General features: G+C 37.0%; 2 protein-coding genes across 3 annotated transcripts in view; one reads left to right on the plus strand and one right to left on the minus strand.

Moving 5' to 3' along the window:
• The window catches only part of CNMD (chondromodulin), a 308,020-nt gene that overhangs the window by 186,814 nt on the left and 103,629 nt on the right, over positions 1 to 17,577 (plus strand). The gene's annotated exons all lie outside the window — the stretch shown is intronic.
• The window catches only part of ELF1 (E74 like ETS transcription factor 1), a 126,564-nt gene that overhangs the window by 82,719 nt on the left and 26,268 nt on the right, over positions 1 to 17,577 (minus strand). The window contains exon 1 of one of the 2 annotated variants that reach the window (XM_053563796.1): positions 16,745 to 16,897. The exons of the other annotated variant lie outside the window; for it this stretch is intronic. The gene's annotated coding sequence lies outside the window, so the exon portion shown is untranslated. Of the gene's footprint in view, positions 1 to 16,744; positions 16,898 to 17,577 lie in introns of those variants that run through there. 2 annotated transcript variants of the gene reach the window in all.

Here is a 17,577-nt window from a genome sequence, read left to right on the forward strand (position 1 = left end):
CCCTTCCCCTGGCCTCTGACTCTAGGGTGTGGTCCAATAACTCTAAAAGGTAGGAAGTCCCTGAGAAGCTGCAGAGAACCTGTGTTCACTTACCCCAACAATCAAATATGCCAACAGTGGTGTGCAAATGATCTATTCCACCAAGGGCAGATGAATATTATACCTTCCTTTCAGTTTATTCCCAAGACTAACAGATTGTAAATTATCCTATTTGTCTCTGATCCATAGTTCAAAGGATCAAATATAATGTCTACGTTACAAGGTTGACACCATAAAAAATATTTTGAATAAAATGATTTACAAATATATCTTATATGTAAATACAAACTGTTTCAAATTGCCCCTCAAACTAAAACACATGTAACATTAATTTAAATTATTTCAATTTAAATCTAAAATCTTTTCTTTATACTTAAACATGTTTTGGATAGTGTATTTTAAAACTTTATATAAATAGTATACTGTATATATTCTTCTAGCATATTTTAACAAGTTTAAGACATAAAATTTTAAATAAGCACAATGGCCATTTGAAAAGGAATTTTAAACATCAAACATTCCCTTGAACTTAGTGCTTAGAAAAATATTAAACCTCACTAGAGACAAGTCAGAATTACCGTTAGGCTTCCATTATAACAAAGGGAAATATCTTAGAAGCACAAATAATAATAATGCCTCAATTATGCCTCTCACAAGCAGTGTGCTATCCTTCTGCAGAATATAGATAATATGCTTCAGGAGCCCCTCTTGGAGGTCTCAACAGGAAGCCCGAGGATCTAAAACCCAACAGTCTCTTTCTAACCTGCTTCAAATTTACTTCTGTAATACAGTCTGAAGCTATGCAGACTGAATTAGCACAACTATTTCAATTAAGAACAACACAATAGGAAAATGTAAATTGTAAAATGCTTAATGAATTGAGTCTACAGGAATAAATTAATTTGAAGGTACATTCCACATACTACTATAAAGTATATAAAAATGACACCACTGCCAATTCCTTTCACTTTAAAAATTAACCCACCTATAATCCTAACACTCTAGGAAGCCAAGGTAGGAGGATTCTTGAGCTCAGGAGTTTGAAACCGGCCTGAGCAAGAGCAAGACCATCTCTACTAAAAATAGAAAAAATTAGGCAGGTGCCTATGCACCCTGCTACTTGGGAGAGTAAGGCTTGAGGACTGCTTGAGTCCAGGAGATAGAGGATACAGTAAGATACAATGATGCCACTGAACTCTACCTTGAGCAACAGAGCAAGATTGTCTCCAAATGAATAAAAATAAAAATTAAATTTAAATTACTGTACAAAAATCCCCTACTAGTAAAGTAGCCAGCAGGCAGTCTTATTCTGCCTTTCCACTTTTATTTATTTTTTTCTTTTAGAGACAGAGTCTCACTTCGTCGCCCTTAATAGAGTGCTATGGCGTCACAGCTCACAGCAAACCTCCAACTCCTGCACTGAGATGATTCTCTTGTCTCAGCCTCCCGGGTAGCAGGGACTACAGGCACTTGCCACAACAGCCAGCTATTTTTTGTTTACAGTTTGGCTGGGGCTGGATTGGAACCCACCACCCTTGGTATATGGGGCTGGCGCCCTGCCACTGAGCCACAGGCACCACCCCAATCACTTCTCTTTTCTTAACCAAAAACACCAATTAACACTTTCACCAAGCATTTATGCTATTATTGTCTTAAGCTGTGAGCTAAACTAGCTACTTCTTTCATGATATCACCCTTTTTACTTGAAAAAACTAATATAATTCAGAATTGAATTATAATAGCAGATATAAAATAATAGCAGAAAGTTTCCCAAAGAAGAACAAAGTGAGTCCAATACTTCAAGGAAAACAACTGATGGCATTTTTATAATATGCAAGCTTTTGAGTGAAAATTAGAATTTTGGAAAACCTGTATCCACCACTTTTGAGTTTATTGGTGTTTTAATAAAGACTCTTCTGATGAGATTGGTATGATTTTTTTTTATGTCAACATTTACTTTATTTTTTTATATTAAGTCAACTTTCATTAAGAAAGGTTGAGAACTGCTACACAATTACAACCAGTGGTTCAAATATCCTTTCAGATCAATCTTTGTTCCTTCCTCAAATCTTTAAGATAGATCCCAATAACTGGATTCTATCAAAAGGCATGCAGATTTTCAAAGCACTTAACATAATTATGTCAGTTACACTGCAATCAATAGAATACATGCATGCACATTTAACGTCATTCTCAACAACCCATACCACTTCAACTACTGTCAATATGGTGAACAAAAACTGCAGACCGGAAATCTCATTTTAATGTGCACTGTTTTGCTAAGCAGTTTATTTTATGGCCAGGTGTGGTGGCTAACACCTGTAATTCTAGCACTTTGAAAGGGCAAGGTGGGAGGATCACTTGAGCACAGAAGTTCAAGACCAGCCCAGGCAACAGCAACACTCTATCTTTGCAAAAATTTAAAAGATTAGCCAGGTGTGGTGACACATGCCCCACGGTCCCAGCTAGTTGGAAGGCTGAGGCAGGAGAATCTCTTCAGCCCGGGAAGTGGAGGTTGCAGTAAGCTATGTATGATGCTACTGCACCCTAACCCAGGCAACAAAGAGAGACCATCTCAATAAAAACAAAAAAGGTTAATATTTTAATTTTAAATATAATAATTTTATGTTCTTCTCAATTTTAATGAATCATTCTTTATGGAAAGGACTACGAGGGATAAAATAAATGGTAAAGATGATTATCTATGATTTTTCTCATTGGCGAAAAAACTTCAAAACAATGCTTTTATTCTAATTGTTCTGGTTTAGAAAACTTGAGGTTTTTTAAACTTCAATTTAATAATGTAAAACTCTGCTTAATTTTCAAATGAAAACAGACTAAATCAAAGGTAACCAATGACTGACTAAACTACACAATGTTGGGCAAGTTATTTAACCAGTTTCCTAAGTAAAATTTCAAGATGAGAACAAAGATTTTAGCTATAAAAATAGAATTTACAAACTACATGCAAAAGAGTAGCAGTTCTCAAACTTCTGGGGTCAAAAAACCCTTTATGGGCTAGACGCAGGGGCTCACACCTATAATCGAGCACTCAGGCCAAGGCAGGTGGATTGCTTGAGCTCATGAGTTCAAGTCCATCCTGAGCAAAAAGCGAGAGCCTGTCTCTACTAAAAATAGAAAAACTGAGAAAAGAGGATGACATGAGCCTAGAGTTGGAAGTTGCTGTGAGTTATGACATCATGGCACTCTACCCCGGGTGACAGCTTGAGACTTAAAAAAGAAAAAAATCAAAAATATCCTTAGCAAAAATTACTGAGGCCCACAAAGAGCTTTTGTTTAAATGGGTCATATTAATCAATATACAAATTCTTTACAACTACAGCCTATTATTTATTAAAGCCTTTTAAAGAGTCTGGTATCAAAATACTATATTGAAGAAAACACTCTTGAATATATTTTTTTCCTTGGTAAAAGGAAGCTGTTAAATAGAAGTTCTTTCTCACCTCAGAAGATCAGCAATTTGAAGATCATTAATCTAGGTTACCTTTAATTTTCTCTAATTTTTTGTATATTTTAAAATGGAAGTTAATTAGTGCAAGATGTGTATGTAATTCATGGATAAAGTTTTTATGTTTTGTTCATGTATGCTGTATTTCCCAGCATCAAGGATAATATCTGACAATAATTGTTGAATCAGTAAGTTATGTAAGATGAGAAAGTATATAATCCAAAAATTTCAGAGACCCTGAACTGCATGACTTTATAGGAACCTTTCAAACTAAAATCCTATGACATCTATTTCCATTTGTTCTTCGTCTTTGCCACTACTTATACATACACAAGATAAATATTTCAGAAAAAAGAGCCAAGAGATGATGATGAAAGTAAAACCCTGTATTAAGATCTATTTTTTCACTCTCCGCCTTAGTGCCGTCTTTCTAGAAACTCCCCACCACAGCCAAGTGGAGGAAAAAGTGAACCCACAGGCTGAAGTGCAAAAGAAAGATGAGGCAGAGGTCCAAGTAAACTGCTTACTTGTGCACACCTGAAAGTCACAGTAACAGAAACATGGAATACCAGAGGCTGTGTTGTAGGACGGACTGCATGCTCAGTGGATCTAAGACTTTGCCGCCATGTGATGGCCAAGACCACCCTGACAGACCCATCTTGAACATACAAGAACAGTGCCTATTGGTCCTTTACCCTGGGCCTGACATTCTAGACTAGTTCAGTTGTCAGTTGTGGCAAAGCGTAACATGTATACAAATAAATCATACCTTCTCTGTTGTTGAAGCTGAAAAACAAAAATCTGTTATTACTTTTTATAGAAATTCCCACATTTGCACTGTAAGAGTCCACATCAAGTTTATAACAACAAAATCACTAAAGATGCAGGAATTCCTATCATACCATAAGAATTCTAAGGAAGCTACATGAAACACTGATCAGGAAGCAATATGAAACAATGACATTGCCAGTAAGTCTGGATGCAACAGTCAATTAGCTACTTAAAGATCACCAGTGTTAATACTATATTAATTGTCTCATGATGATGAAAGTAAAACCCTGTATTAAGATCTATTTTTTCACTCTCCGCCTTAGTGTCATCTTTCTAGAAACCTCCACACCACGAAAGCCAAGTGGAGGAAAAAGTGAACGCATAGGCTGAAGTGCAAAAGAAAGTGTTTTTGGCTGGGTGTGGTGGCTAATGCCCATAATCCTAACACTCTGGGAAGCCAAGGCAAGTGCATCACTTGAGCTCAGGAGCTTTGAGACTAGCCTCAGCAAGAGCAAGATCCTTTCTCTACTAAAAACAGAAAACCAGCAGGCATCGGGATGGTGGGTGCCTATAGTGCCAGTTACTGGGGAAGCTGAGGCAAGAGGATCTCTTGAGCCCAAAAGACTGAGGGTGCTGCGAGCTATAAGCACTGTACTCAGCGCCAGAGTGAGACTCTCTCAAAAACTAAGTAATAATAAAAATAAAAATGTGAATTCTTTTCTTTGGAAATGTTTTTAAAAATTATTTGAGCATGGGATAATGCTAAAGACTAAATCTAACTAAATGACTTCTAGAAAACTAGAGCTCCAGTTTATTAATGGATCTCTATTAGAAATTATCATTTACCCATCAGAAGTATGACTAGCGCTACCGTTATTTGGAGAGACACAGTCTTACATAACTCAAATCTGAATCTAGCTAATCCTCTTCACTGAAATAGGCAGTTAACATTTTTTTTTTTACTGATGTAGAGTATATTTACCATTTTAAAAAGTGAACTTCTACTCCTTGTCAAGTTAAACACTATTTCTCGAGTTATTTATAAATGGGAGGCAAAAATAAAAATACATTATGAAATAGTTCAACCAAAGACCAAAATGAGAATATATTCTTACCCAGTTTTATTTTATTTTATTTTTATTTCATTTTATTTTTTGGAGACACAGTCTCACTATGTCATGCCGTAGCATCATAGCTCACAGCAAGCTCAAACTCTTGGGCTTAAGCAATTCTCTTCCCTCAGCCTCCCAAGTAGCTGGGACTACAGGCGCTCACCACGACACCCAGCTATTTTTTGGTTGTAGTTGTCATCGTTTGGCGGGCCCAGGCTGGATTTGAACCTGCTAGCTCGGGTGTATGTAGTTGGCACCCTAACTGCACCGCCTGTACCCAGTTTTACATCAATATTTTACCATTAGGTGGTGCCAGTGGCTCAAAAAGGAATAGGGCGCTAGCCCCAGATACCGGAGGTGGCAGGTTTAAACCCGGCCCCAGCCAAAAAACTGCAAAAAAGAAAAAAAAAAAATTTTTACCATAATTTGTTTCAGGTTTTTAAGAAAAATGGATATGGGCAATGCCTGTGGCTCAAAGGAGTAGGGCGCCAGCCCCATATGCCAGAGGTAGAGGGTTCAAATCCAGCCCCGGCCAAAAACTGCAAAAAAAAAAAAAAAGAAAGAAAGAAAAATGAATACAGTTCATTTATGGTTAAATCCTCCTACAATACCCCTAATTTCATTTTATTTCTTCTATAACCATTCTTAAATTAATGTCTTCCCTACCTGTTCATATTTTTATATCTTTAGTATGTATGGATCAGTACAATAGGATTGTCTTGCTCTGTCACCAGGCTAGAGTGCAATGGTGCGACCATAGCTCACTGTAACCTCAAACTCCTGGTCTTAAGCAATCCCCTGCATCAGCCTCTCAAGTAGCTGAAACTACAGATGTGCCCCACCACAACTGGCTAATTTTTATTCAAATTTTTTTTTTTTTTTTTTTTTTTTTTTTTTTTGTAGAGACAGAGTCTCACTGTACCGCCCTCGGGTAGAGTGCTGTGGCGTCACACGGCTCACAGCAACCTCTAACTCCTGGGCTTACGCGATTCTCTTGCCTCAGCCTCCCGAGTAGCTGGGACTACAGGCGCCTGCCACAACGCCCGGCTATTTTTTGGTTGCAGTTTGGCCGGGGCTGGATTTGAACCCGCCACCCTCGGCATATGGGGCCGGCGCCCTACTCACTGAGCCACAGGCGCCGCCCTATTCAAATATTTTTTAAGAGACGGGGTCTTGCTATGTTATCCATGCTGGTCTTTAACTCCTGGCCTCAAGCAATCCAACCCCCCAAACCCCAGCAGGACTGTCCTTATATCCATAATTGAGACAACATTTTATCTATGTATTAAAATTTTTATATTATACTACTATATTTTATGTTATATCTTTTCTATTAAAATTTTTTAATTCAAAATTTGCTTGAAGTAATTGAACTCTGGTTAATCACGGATGGGAATACTGAACTGATTCGTGTTTAGAGGTCAAGTATACTGATGTCCGCAACTTATTCTGAAAACTACCCTGAAATATATCAATTGCCCATCTGTTTAGGGCCCTGGAGGATATTACACCCAGGGCAATATCCCACAGTAAGATTGTGAATGGGTAAGAAATCACCAATGGCAAACATCTGCTCCTAGGAAAGATAATAAAAAATTCTAAATTATCTTAAATTGTCCATCCTCTTCATATTCTTTGGAAAGTTTTCACATATCTCAATGTAAAGATACTGCCCTAGGGAACTCTTATACGTATGTTCCAGGAACCCAGAGCAAGATGTTACCAAACTAAAAATAATCTAATGCCATCGACAAGAAAGATGGCATTAGATTACTGTATAGAGAATAATATTATAATTTCATTGCAGTATAATATTCTGTCGTTTAATGACAGAATATTATACTGCAATGAAATTAAGATAAAACTCAGAGTTGAATAAAAGAAGCACATTGCTACAGAAAATAAATGGTGTGATCCATTTATGTGAGTTAAAATTTATGAATTTAATCTAGGTTGCTGTGACATGAGTAAACACTTCATAATTATATTTAACTGCATGTTTTATATAATTTCTTACATGCATATTTCAGTTTTAAAGAATGAATTGCCACATTTCAATACTAAACTTCCATTTAGCATTTTGACATAAAAAAGAAAATGCACATAGTTATTAAAACATTTCACTTTTATAACTTTACCATAAAATGTTTAGTTTTACTGTTTATAGGAGTGTTATTTATAAACCTGTTTTCTACAAGCCAATTTTAAGTTAATTATATTTAATTATTTTTTATCTTGTGGGTTTGGGTTTTTTTTTTTTTTTTTTTTTGAGACAATCTTACTATATTGCCCATGCTAGAGTGTCATGGCATCAGCAACCTTAAACTCCTGGGCTCAAGTGATCCTTCTGCCTCAGCCACCCAAGCAGCTGTGACTACAGGCATCCGCCACAATATTTCTAGTTTTAGTAGAGATGGGATCTCGCTCTTGCTCAGGCCAGTCTCAAACTCCTGAGCTCAAGTGATCCTCTACCATCAGCCTCGTTAGGTGCATAAGCCACCATGCTCAGCCCAGATTTTTAGAATTGTACCATACAATTGTACAAACACAATTATCACTAGAGGACTGAGCAGCTATCGTATACATACTGCAGGATGCAGAGTCATACTGGTTTCTGCTACCTTGAAAGGCCTTTAACACATAAAGTGCAAGACAGGACCAGAACTGATCCCAGGAAAACCCAAATTAGGCCAGGCATGGTGCCTGTAATCCCAGCACTTTGGGAGTCTGAGGCAAGAGGACTACTAAGGCCATGACTTTGGGACCAGCCTGGGCAATATAGCAAGACACTGTTTCTACTAAAAAAAATTTTTTTTATTGTTAAATCATAGCTCTGTACATTAGTGCAATCAAGGGGTACAATGTGCTGGTTTCATATACAATCTGAAATATTCTCATCAAACTGTTCAACGTAGCCTTCATGGCATTTTCTTAGTTATTATATGTAGACATTTGTATTCTGCATTTAGTAAGTTTCGCCTGTACCCATTCTAAGATGCACCATAGGTGTGGCCCCACCCATTATCCTCCTTCCATCCTAACCTCCCCCCTCCCTTGGCCCTTTACTCATATTCTTATGCTATAGTTGGGTTATAGCCTTCATGTGAAAGCTATAAATTAACTTCATAGTAGGGCTGAGTACATTGGATACTTTTTCTTCCATTCCTGAGATACTTTGCTAAGAAGAGTATGTTCCAGCTCCATCCATGTAAACATGAAAGGCTGCATAGTATTCCATGGTATACATGTACCACAATTTGCTAGTCCATTCGTGGGTCGATGGACACTTGGGCTTCTTCCATGACTTAGCAATTATGAATTGGGCTGCAGTAAACATTCTGGTACAGATGTCTTTGTTACATTGTGATTTTTGGTCTTCTGGGTATAAACCTAGTAAATGAATTATAGGATCGAATGGCGGGTCTATTTTTAGGTCTCTAAGTATTCTCCAAACATCCTTCCAGAAGGAAGGTATTAGTGTGCATTTCCACGAGCAGTATAGAAGTGTGCCCTTTTCTCCACATCTACTCCAACATCTCTGATTTTGGGATTTTGTTATGTGGGTTAGGTGATTTTCTTACTGGGGTTAGGTGATATCTCAAAGTAGTTTTGACTTGCATTTCTCTGATGATTAAGGATGATGAGCTTTTTTTCATGTGTTTGTAGATTGTGTGTCTGTCTTCTTTAGAGAAGTTTCTCAAGTCCCTTGCCCACCCTGAGATGGGATCACTTGTTCTTTTTTTGCTAATACGTTTGAGTTCTCTGTGGATTCTGGTTATTAAACCTTTATCAGAGGTATAACCTGCAAATATTTTCTCCCATTCTGAGGGCTGTCTGCTTGCTTTACTTACTATGTTCTTGGCTGTGCAGAAGCTTTTTAGTTTTATCAGGTTCCAGTAATGTTTTTTTGATACTGCTTCAATTGCCGTGGGAGTCCTCCTCATAAAATATTCACCCAGGCCAATTCCTTCAAGAGTTTTCCTTGCACTTTCTTCAAGTATTTTTATAGTTTCATGTCTTAAATTTAAATCTTTTATCCAGTGAGAGTCTATCTTAGTTAATGGTGAAAGGTTTGGGTCCAGTTTCAGTCTTTTACAGATCGCCAGCCAGTTCACCCAGCACCATTTGTTAAATAGGGAATCTTTTCCCCACTGAATGTTTTTAATTGGCTTGTCAAAGATCAAATAATGGTAAGTAGCTGGATTCATCTCTTGGTTCTCTATTCTGTTCCAGACATCTACTTCTCTGTTTTTGTGCCAGTACCATGCTGTTTTGATCACTATCGATTTATAGTACAGTCTCAGGTCTGGTAGCGTGATTCCTCCTGCTGTGTTTTATTTCTGAGTAATGTTTTGGCTATTCGAGGTTTTTTCTGATTCCATATAAAACGAAGTATTTTTTCAAGATCTTTAAAATATGACAACAGAGCTTTAATAGGAATTGCATTAAAATTATATATTGCTTTGGGTAGTATAGACATTTTAACGATGTTGATTCTTCCCAGCCATGAGCATGGTATATTTTTTCATTTGTTAACATCTTCAGCTATTTCTTTTCTCAAAGTTTCATAGTTCTCTTTGTAGAGATCTTTCACATCCTTTGTTAGGTATACTCCCAAATATTTCATCTTCTTTGGCACTACTGTGAAAGGAGTAGAGTCCCTGACTGTTTTTTCGGCTTGGTTAGTGTTGGTATATATAAAGATTTATGGGTGTTGATTTTGTAGCCTGAGACATTGCTGTATTCCTTGATCACTTCTTAAAGTTTTGTAGTAGAATCCCTAGTGTTTTCCAGATATACGATCATATCATCTGTGAAGACTGAAAGTTTGATCTCTTCTGCCCCTTTGTGGATAGCCTTGATCGCCTTTTCTTCCCTAATTGCAATGGCTAAAACTTCCATTACAATGTTAAAGAGCAATGGAGACAATGGGCAACCTTGCCTGGTTCCTGATCTAAGTGGAAATGATTTCAATTTAACTCCCTTCAATATGATATTGGCTGTGGGTCTGCTGTAGATGACCTCTATTAGTTTAAGAAATGTCCCTTCTATACCAATTTTCTTAAGTGTTCTGATCATGAAGAGATGCTGGATATTATCAAAAGCTTTTTCTGTGTCAATTGAGAGAATCATATGGTCTTTATTTTTTAGTTTGTTTGTGTGCTGAATTACATTTATAGATTTACGTATATTGAACCAGCCTTGAGACCCTGGGATAAATCCCACTTGGTCATGGTGTATCATTTTTTTGACGTGTGGTTGGATTCTCTTTGTTGGATTCTCTTTTTGCATCAATATTCATTAGTGATATTTCTACTAAAAATTTTAAAAATCAGCTGGGCACAGCTGTTGCCCCAGCTCCTTGGGAGGCTTAGGGGGAAAGATCACGGAAACCAAGCATTTGAGGCTACAGTGAACTATAATTGGCAAGTGAATTGCACTCAAGTGTGGGCAAGAGAGCAAGACTCTGTCTCAAAAATAATAAAAAATAAAAGAAGAAAAAAAACCTACACAAATTAAAAATATAACATCAATGGGGCGGCGCCTGTGTCTCAAAGGAGTAGGGGGCCAGACCCATACACCAGAGGTGGTGGGTTCAAATCTAGCCCCAGCCAAAAACAGCAAAAAAAAAAAAAAATATATATATATATAAAAATCAACTTATTGTCTAAGAAGTGATTGCGTATAGATAGAAGGACTCAGATTGAGAAAGAGTAGAGAAAGGAGGCTGCCTTTCAATATAGACTTGTCTATTAGATTTTTAAAAACAATGTACACATATTACTTTGACCTTTGTATATAAAAATTGTTAAACCAATCTTCATACAAACTATATAATAAACCATATTGTTTATAGCTGCACTTTATTTTTTATTTATTTACTTTTTTTTGTAGAGACAGAGTCTCACTCTATGGCCCTCAGTAGAGTGCCCTGGCATCACATGGCTCACAGCAACCTCCAACTCCTGGGCTTAAGCGATTCTCTTGCCTCAGCCTCCCAAGTAGCTGGGACTACAGGTGCCCGCCACAACACCCAGCAATTTTTTTGATTGCAATTCAGCTGGGGCCGGGTTTGAACCCACCACCCTCGGTATATGGGGCCGGCGCCTTACCGACTGAGCCAGAGGCGCCGCCCTGCCCTTTATTTTTTGATGCTAGCAATCCATCTCAGTGTACAAGATATGGAGATAAAAAAAATTGAAGGGAAAATCAAAAGAGAACTGAATTCTTATAAGCCTACAAATATGCAATGACGCAGTTAAACGTCCAAAGAAGCTTTGGAAAATTATATCCAAGTATCACATGGTTAGAAAAAAATCACTTCCTCCCAAACTCAAGCAATCACAAGTGGAAATAGTGTATTTTACAAGAAAGAAGAGTTTTCAAGAGGATGTTTTTTTTATAGAGCCCCAAGGATAAGGGGATATAAAGAGAATCCCTGAAGCATCAAATGGAACTAAAACAACTGACGCTGGAAGAGTTTACTGAGAGATAAAGAATAGGCTGAGTATACTAAAAGACAAAAATTAGTCTGATTATATATTGTGAACTAAAAATAAAATCCTAAGCCCCTTCACCAACTGAACAGACTCCTCTTGACCAAAGGAACCCCAGAAAAAAAAATTTAAGTTCCCAGACACCATGGTACGGGAGGGATAAAGCACAATTACACGTATGCGTTTTTTCTTCATAAATATTCACAAACAAAATACAAAATCCTGTTCCTTTTTGTCACTCCCTTGAAACATGTGTTCCTGGCTTCTGCCCAGATTAGCTTTTCTCAGTCTGTCAGAATGGCCACTGCAGGTTGAGACCACTGCAGGAGAAATACAGCTCTCCTTTTTTAAAAAGACAAACCTCATGTTTTCTAAATTAAAAAACTTTAAAGGGCAAATCAAAAGAGAACTGAATTCTTAGAGAAAGGCAATGAAACTGAAAAGAGACATGTAGATAGAGGTCTCTGATGCTCAAAATGGCAGTTAGTTTCAAGAGGAGGAACAGCTAAACAACGCATAGAAGAGCAAAAACTGGAGTAAAGGCTAACTGGGCTGGAGGAAAACTGCCGAAAAATTCAAATATTAAAATGCAAAATAAGTGATTAATTGCTCTTCACCGCCTTAAACCTATAAACCCTATTTCTGAAAGTGTGGCCTAGAAGCACCTGCATTACAATCATTTAGGCTACTTAGTAAAAATGCTAATTGCTAAACCCAACCCTAGGCCCAATGAATCAGAATCTGAGCTGAAGCCTGGTATAATTGTCACCAAAAGTTGACAATTACAGCTTTAAAGGTAACACTACAGAATAGAGTGTTAATTTTTTTCTGTAAATACAAGCAGTCCCTGGGTTAAAAACAAGATAGGTTCTGTAGGTTTGTTCTTCAGGTGAGTTTGTATGTAAGTTGGAACAGGTACATTTTCCTCCTACCTGAAATAGCCTCTGTTCACAAGCTCAAGCTGTACAGAAGTCAGGTGTTAGTAACTTGGAAACTGCCTGTAGCTACAATGTGCAGACACCAGAGACTAAGCTGAGGGACACATACTTTTTAGCATGTACCAACCCTAACTTTAGCAGGATGGTCACTGAATTTGTCACATAAAGATGGCAACTAAGAGCTGGGTGTGGTGACTCATACATGTAATCCTAGCCCTCTGGAAGGCTGAGGCAGGTGGATGCTCTGGGCTTAGGAGTTTGAGACCAGGCTGAGCAAGAATGAGACCCCATCTCTACTAAAAATGGAAAAAGAAAAAAACATAGTCGAATACCTTGGCGGGTACCTGTAATCCCAGCTACTTGGCAGGCTGACACAAGAGGATCCCTTGAGGGTCGCACCTGTGGCTCAAAGGAGTAGGGCGCTAGCCCCATATGCCAGAGGTGGTGGGTTCAAACCCAGCCCCGGTCAAAAAACTGCAAAAAAAAAAAAAAAAAAGAGGATCCCTTGAGCCAAAGAGTTTGAGGTTGCTGTGAGCTATAACACCATAGCACTCTAATCAGGGCAAAAGAGTGAGATTATCTCAAATAAAAGGGCAACAAAGAATAACCAAAGGTTTAATGAAGCAGACAATATCTACCTATGACTCGTAAGCGGTTGGTACTACTTCAAAAGTTGAAGACAGAACACAGAATAAAACATCTCTAATCTCGAAAAGCTTATACTCCTTTGCTTATTGGTGAAGAAACTCTTCTTAACCCAGGTAAATCCTATTTATCTTTTAATACTCATAATTCCTTGAAGATAAACTCCACAGAATATTTTAAGTTTCAGTCCTCTTTTATCTCTAAGGTTTGTGAACCCGAATTTACTCATTCAGCAGTTTGATCTTTTTTTTTTTTTTTTTTTTGAGACGGCATCTCACTTTGTTGTCCTTGGTAGAGTGCAGTGCCATCACAGCTCACAGCAACCTCAAACTCTTGGGCTTAAGAAATTCTCTTCTCTCAGCCTCCCAAGCAGTGGGGCTATAGGTACCCACCACAACACCCGGGTATGTTTTTGTTGCAGTTGTCATTGTTGTTTAACTGACCAGGCCTGGGTTCGAACCCACAGCCTGGGGATATGTGGCTGGCACCAAAACCACTGTGCTACAGGCGTTGAGCCTGGTTCAATTCTTTACTTATTTTACCTGTTAACAAATCTTGACTTCCCCAAAACCTAAGAATGTAAGTTTGTCAGGATATATATAGCGATGTGTCCAGCCTTTGTGCTGCTCTTTGCTTAGCACAATGAGGGCCACACTGTGGAAGATTTCATACTGAACTGTGTTAGAAAACTCAAGAAATGTAGGAAATTCAACTGTTACGTGCCAAGTAATATTAAAAAATCCAAATTTCAGACCTAAAGAACAATCTAATTTCCAACCATCCCAATACAACATACCACAAAGTTAACAAAGATTTCGTATTACCCAGAGGATCTACAGTACTTCTCTCACCAGGAGGAAAGAGGGACAGAGACAAATGGAGTAAGATTACAACCTTCCCAGAGGAAGGTCAAACTTAAGTGTAACATTAAAGCTTAGAGCCCTCTGAATTTTGTAAACTCATATGTAAATTTTACATACACATACACACATCATAATAAATAAGATATCATATATTAAACAGTATTTGCCCTCCTAAAAGAATGAGATAAAACTGAAGCAGAAATAAAGCTATCTTTGTACCTAGAGGTTTCAAATTAAATTCCAAATTCCTTGTATTTCCATCTAGGACCATACGTGTGTATTAAACAAACAATGTCACAAACAAAAAAATTTTTATCAGTGGGGAAGAAAAAGCGATTATAGAAATTAAATAAATGCATCATCTTTCTGGTGAAAAAGGAAACTAGCTGCATTTCCAAATCTTTGGTTGACCCGCTTGGTTGCATCGTATCACAAAATTATCACGAAACATCTTAATTAAGGTTTTATTTACTCTTAAGGAAATATAGACCATTTCAAACAAAGCATCACTTGTGTGTGGACTAGCAAGAGCAGCACCAGACTGCGACGCCCTGCCATAAAGCACTGCATGACCTCGGGCAAGTCACAGGACCTCTCTGGGCAGCTGTTTCTCTATCTGTAAAAGCGAGCCAGTTGGACAATCTTCAGTCTCTTCAGCACTAAGGTTCTGTAAATTGGTAATTCTGAATTTAATTCTGATAACTCAGTTTAAACTTATATTCCAACCTCATGGAAAGAAAAAAGTGGAAAGGTGACTACTTAAGTTTTTCTGGCCTTTCATTGCCTCACTACATTTTCCTTTTCTTCCTTCTCCTTGAAGCCCTACTTTAAGTCTTTATCACACACAAAAAAACTGAAATATGTGACTCGTATCCATTATTTAAATTGAGCCAGCTTCTTAATTTTAAGAAACAAAATTCTTTTACTCTCTTTAATAAATAAAATTTTAATTATGCTACTTATTGGTGTCTCTATTTTTCTCTCAGGGAACACTACCTTTAAAAAGTTTGGGAAAAAAAAAAAAAGCAAAAAGGTTTCATTAGATTTTTCACACAGACCAGACTAGAAGTAAATACAGCCTTTGCTTACTCAAAGGCTGACTAAACCAGCAATATGCAAACAGAGATGATAGCAAATGGCTCAGAGCTGACTTGGTAAAATGTCGGCTGTGCCTTTATTGTAAGACCACAAAAATCAAGATCCGTTCGTAACAATCCTTTCAAAAGAAATCATAACTGGCTGACATTTTACCATTTCATGTGACAGGCCTTCAAACACTTAGAAAGTTATTAAGAGCAAATTCTCAAAGAAGTGGTTAAATATCATTATGGTCTATAATAAATAATTCGGCAAATTTTATTTCCAAAAACTTTATAGAGTTTCTAATTATTTCATATTCAAATTTTAATTTCATTTAAATTTTAGTTTCATAAATATGTTTCAGAAGTAAAATACTACTGTCTTCAGCTTCTCAGAGTACCTAGAACTTCAAGGCATGTATGTACACTTGTTTAGCCAAAATCTTACAATCTTTCAATGATGACAGGAAAAGACTGAGCAATTTTCTCATTTACAAAAAAGGTTTTTAATTCAAAACAAGCAAATTTTAAGACCACTGGTATAGAAGTAAGGCCAGAGTCTTTACTTTCCCCTTTTATACCAAATTGAAATACTGCAAGTTTTCTCAGAAGACGGTTTTGTTTCTAAGGTTGTTACTCAGAACAAGTTTCCAACATTAATTATAAAACTTCATTTTTTTTCTAATAGTAAATGAATCATTCGAATCTTTATTTCTCTTTATTTAATACTCACTTTTACTAGTTATCTAATGACCATTCATTTCACCTAAATTTCTATTTAGTTTCCAAAATGAAATGATTAGTGTATCAATCTCACTAACTTATAAAAACAGAGAAAAAAAGGATAGTGCAGTCAATGAGCAACACCTATGACTGAGCTGTCCCAAAACTTCACCCTTACCCAAAATCTCAAAAAAGCAACTGCCCCTAACTTTTTAAAAACATCTATGTCACACATGAATGATACAATTTACTTAATTTATAACTTCCCAGTTACCCCCACAAATACAACTAGGCTTTTTAAATTAAAATCTGACCTAGTTTTCTTTGTGGTATAAAAAGAAAATCTTCTTTATTCTAGAGAAAACATACACACACCAATCACAACAAGACATTAGAAAATGCTTTACCAAGAAGATCTGAAAGTTTTCAGAATTTGAGTGCTTTGTTCCCTGGTAGTTAAATTCAATCAGGCATGTGACTAACAGCACACATTTTATCAGAGAGTTAAAGAACACATTCAGCCATGTTCTTCCACAGGTAAGAACCACCCTCCCTTTATCAGCTCAAGAAATAGCCAGAAGCAAACACACAAAATTCTAACAAGTTACCTTCAAATATTCTTTCTTTTTTAGATATTGTCCTTTGGGCTTGAAAATAAAAAGCAATCCGGCAAGTTTTATGCTGTTAAAATGGCTCCTGTAGATTGGGGAAGTGGTGTCTGTGCTTCAGCTTATGAGTCATACATGAAACTAAGTGTTTCTAAGGGAGGCACGCCCATGTTGCTGTGGACCCAATTATTCTGCTAGGTCAAACATGCAAATCTACAGGTAAAAACAGGGAGAGAGGTATAGGAAAGGAGAAAAGTAGAGGCAGGGAGCAAGATCTACTCTGATTAGACCATTACTAAGCCATGTTAACTGCCATAATTTAAAACTAACAATACAACAGAATAAGAATCTACAAGGAAGCAAAATTTAAAACTATATGTTGTTTTCAAATATAAAATCTCAATTTAAAAAGTTATTTTAATATATCAAAGAAAGCTATGAAAGGAAAGAGGTATGAGAAGGGATGCAAGGGGGAGAGCAAACTTTGTGACTCTTAATGTAACAATGGACTGGTGAGACTCATCTGGCTACTTATTAACCCTTATATGAAAGGAATATATTGCTATGTTATCTGGAAAAGCTAGCAAAGTGCTATATGAGATGCAGATTTGTAAGTTCACTAAGCAGATAAAATACACTAGAAAATTCAAAGTTCAGTGGAAAAATTAAATGTGAATTAATCTGGGTTATAGAATAAAACAAAAACACCGCAGTTTTAGGAAGGAACTTAAAGTTCAACATAGCAAAATTATTTTAAATTGAACTGCAAGCTGATACAAACCTGCTTTTTACAACGATCAATACAATCACAGTTCGTAATTCTACTACAGCCA

Source organism: Nycticebus coucang, chromosome 15, assembly GCF_027406575.1.
Source record: "Nycticebus coucang isolate mNycCou1 chromosome 15, mNycCou1.pri, whole genome shotgun sequence".
Taxonomy (NCBI): Eukaryota; Metazoa; Chordata; class Mammalia; order Primates; family Lorisidae; genus Nycticebus; species Nycticebus coucang.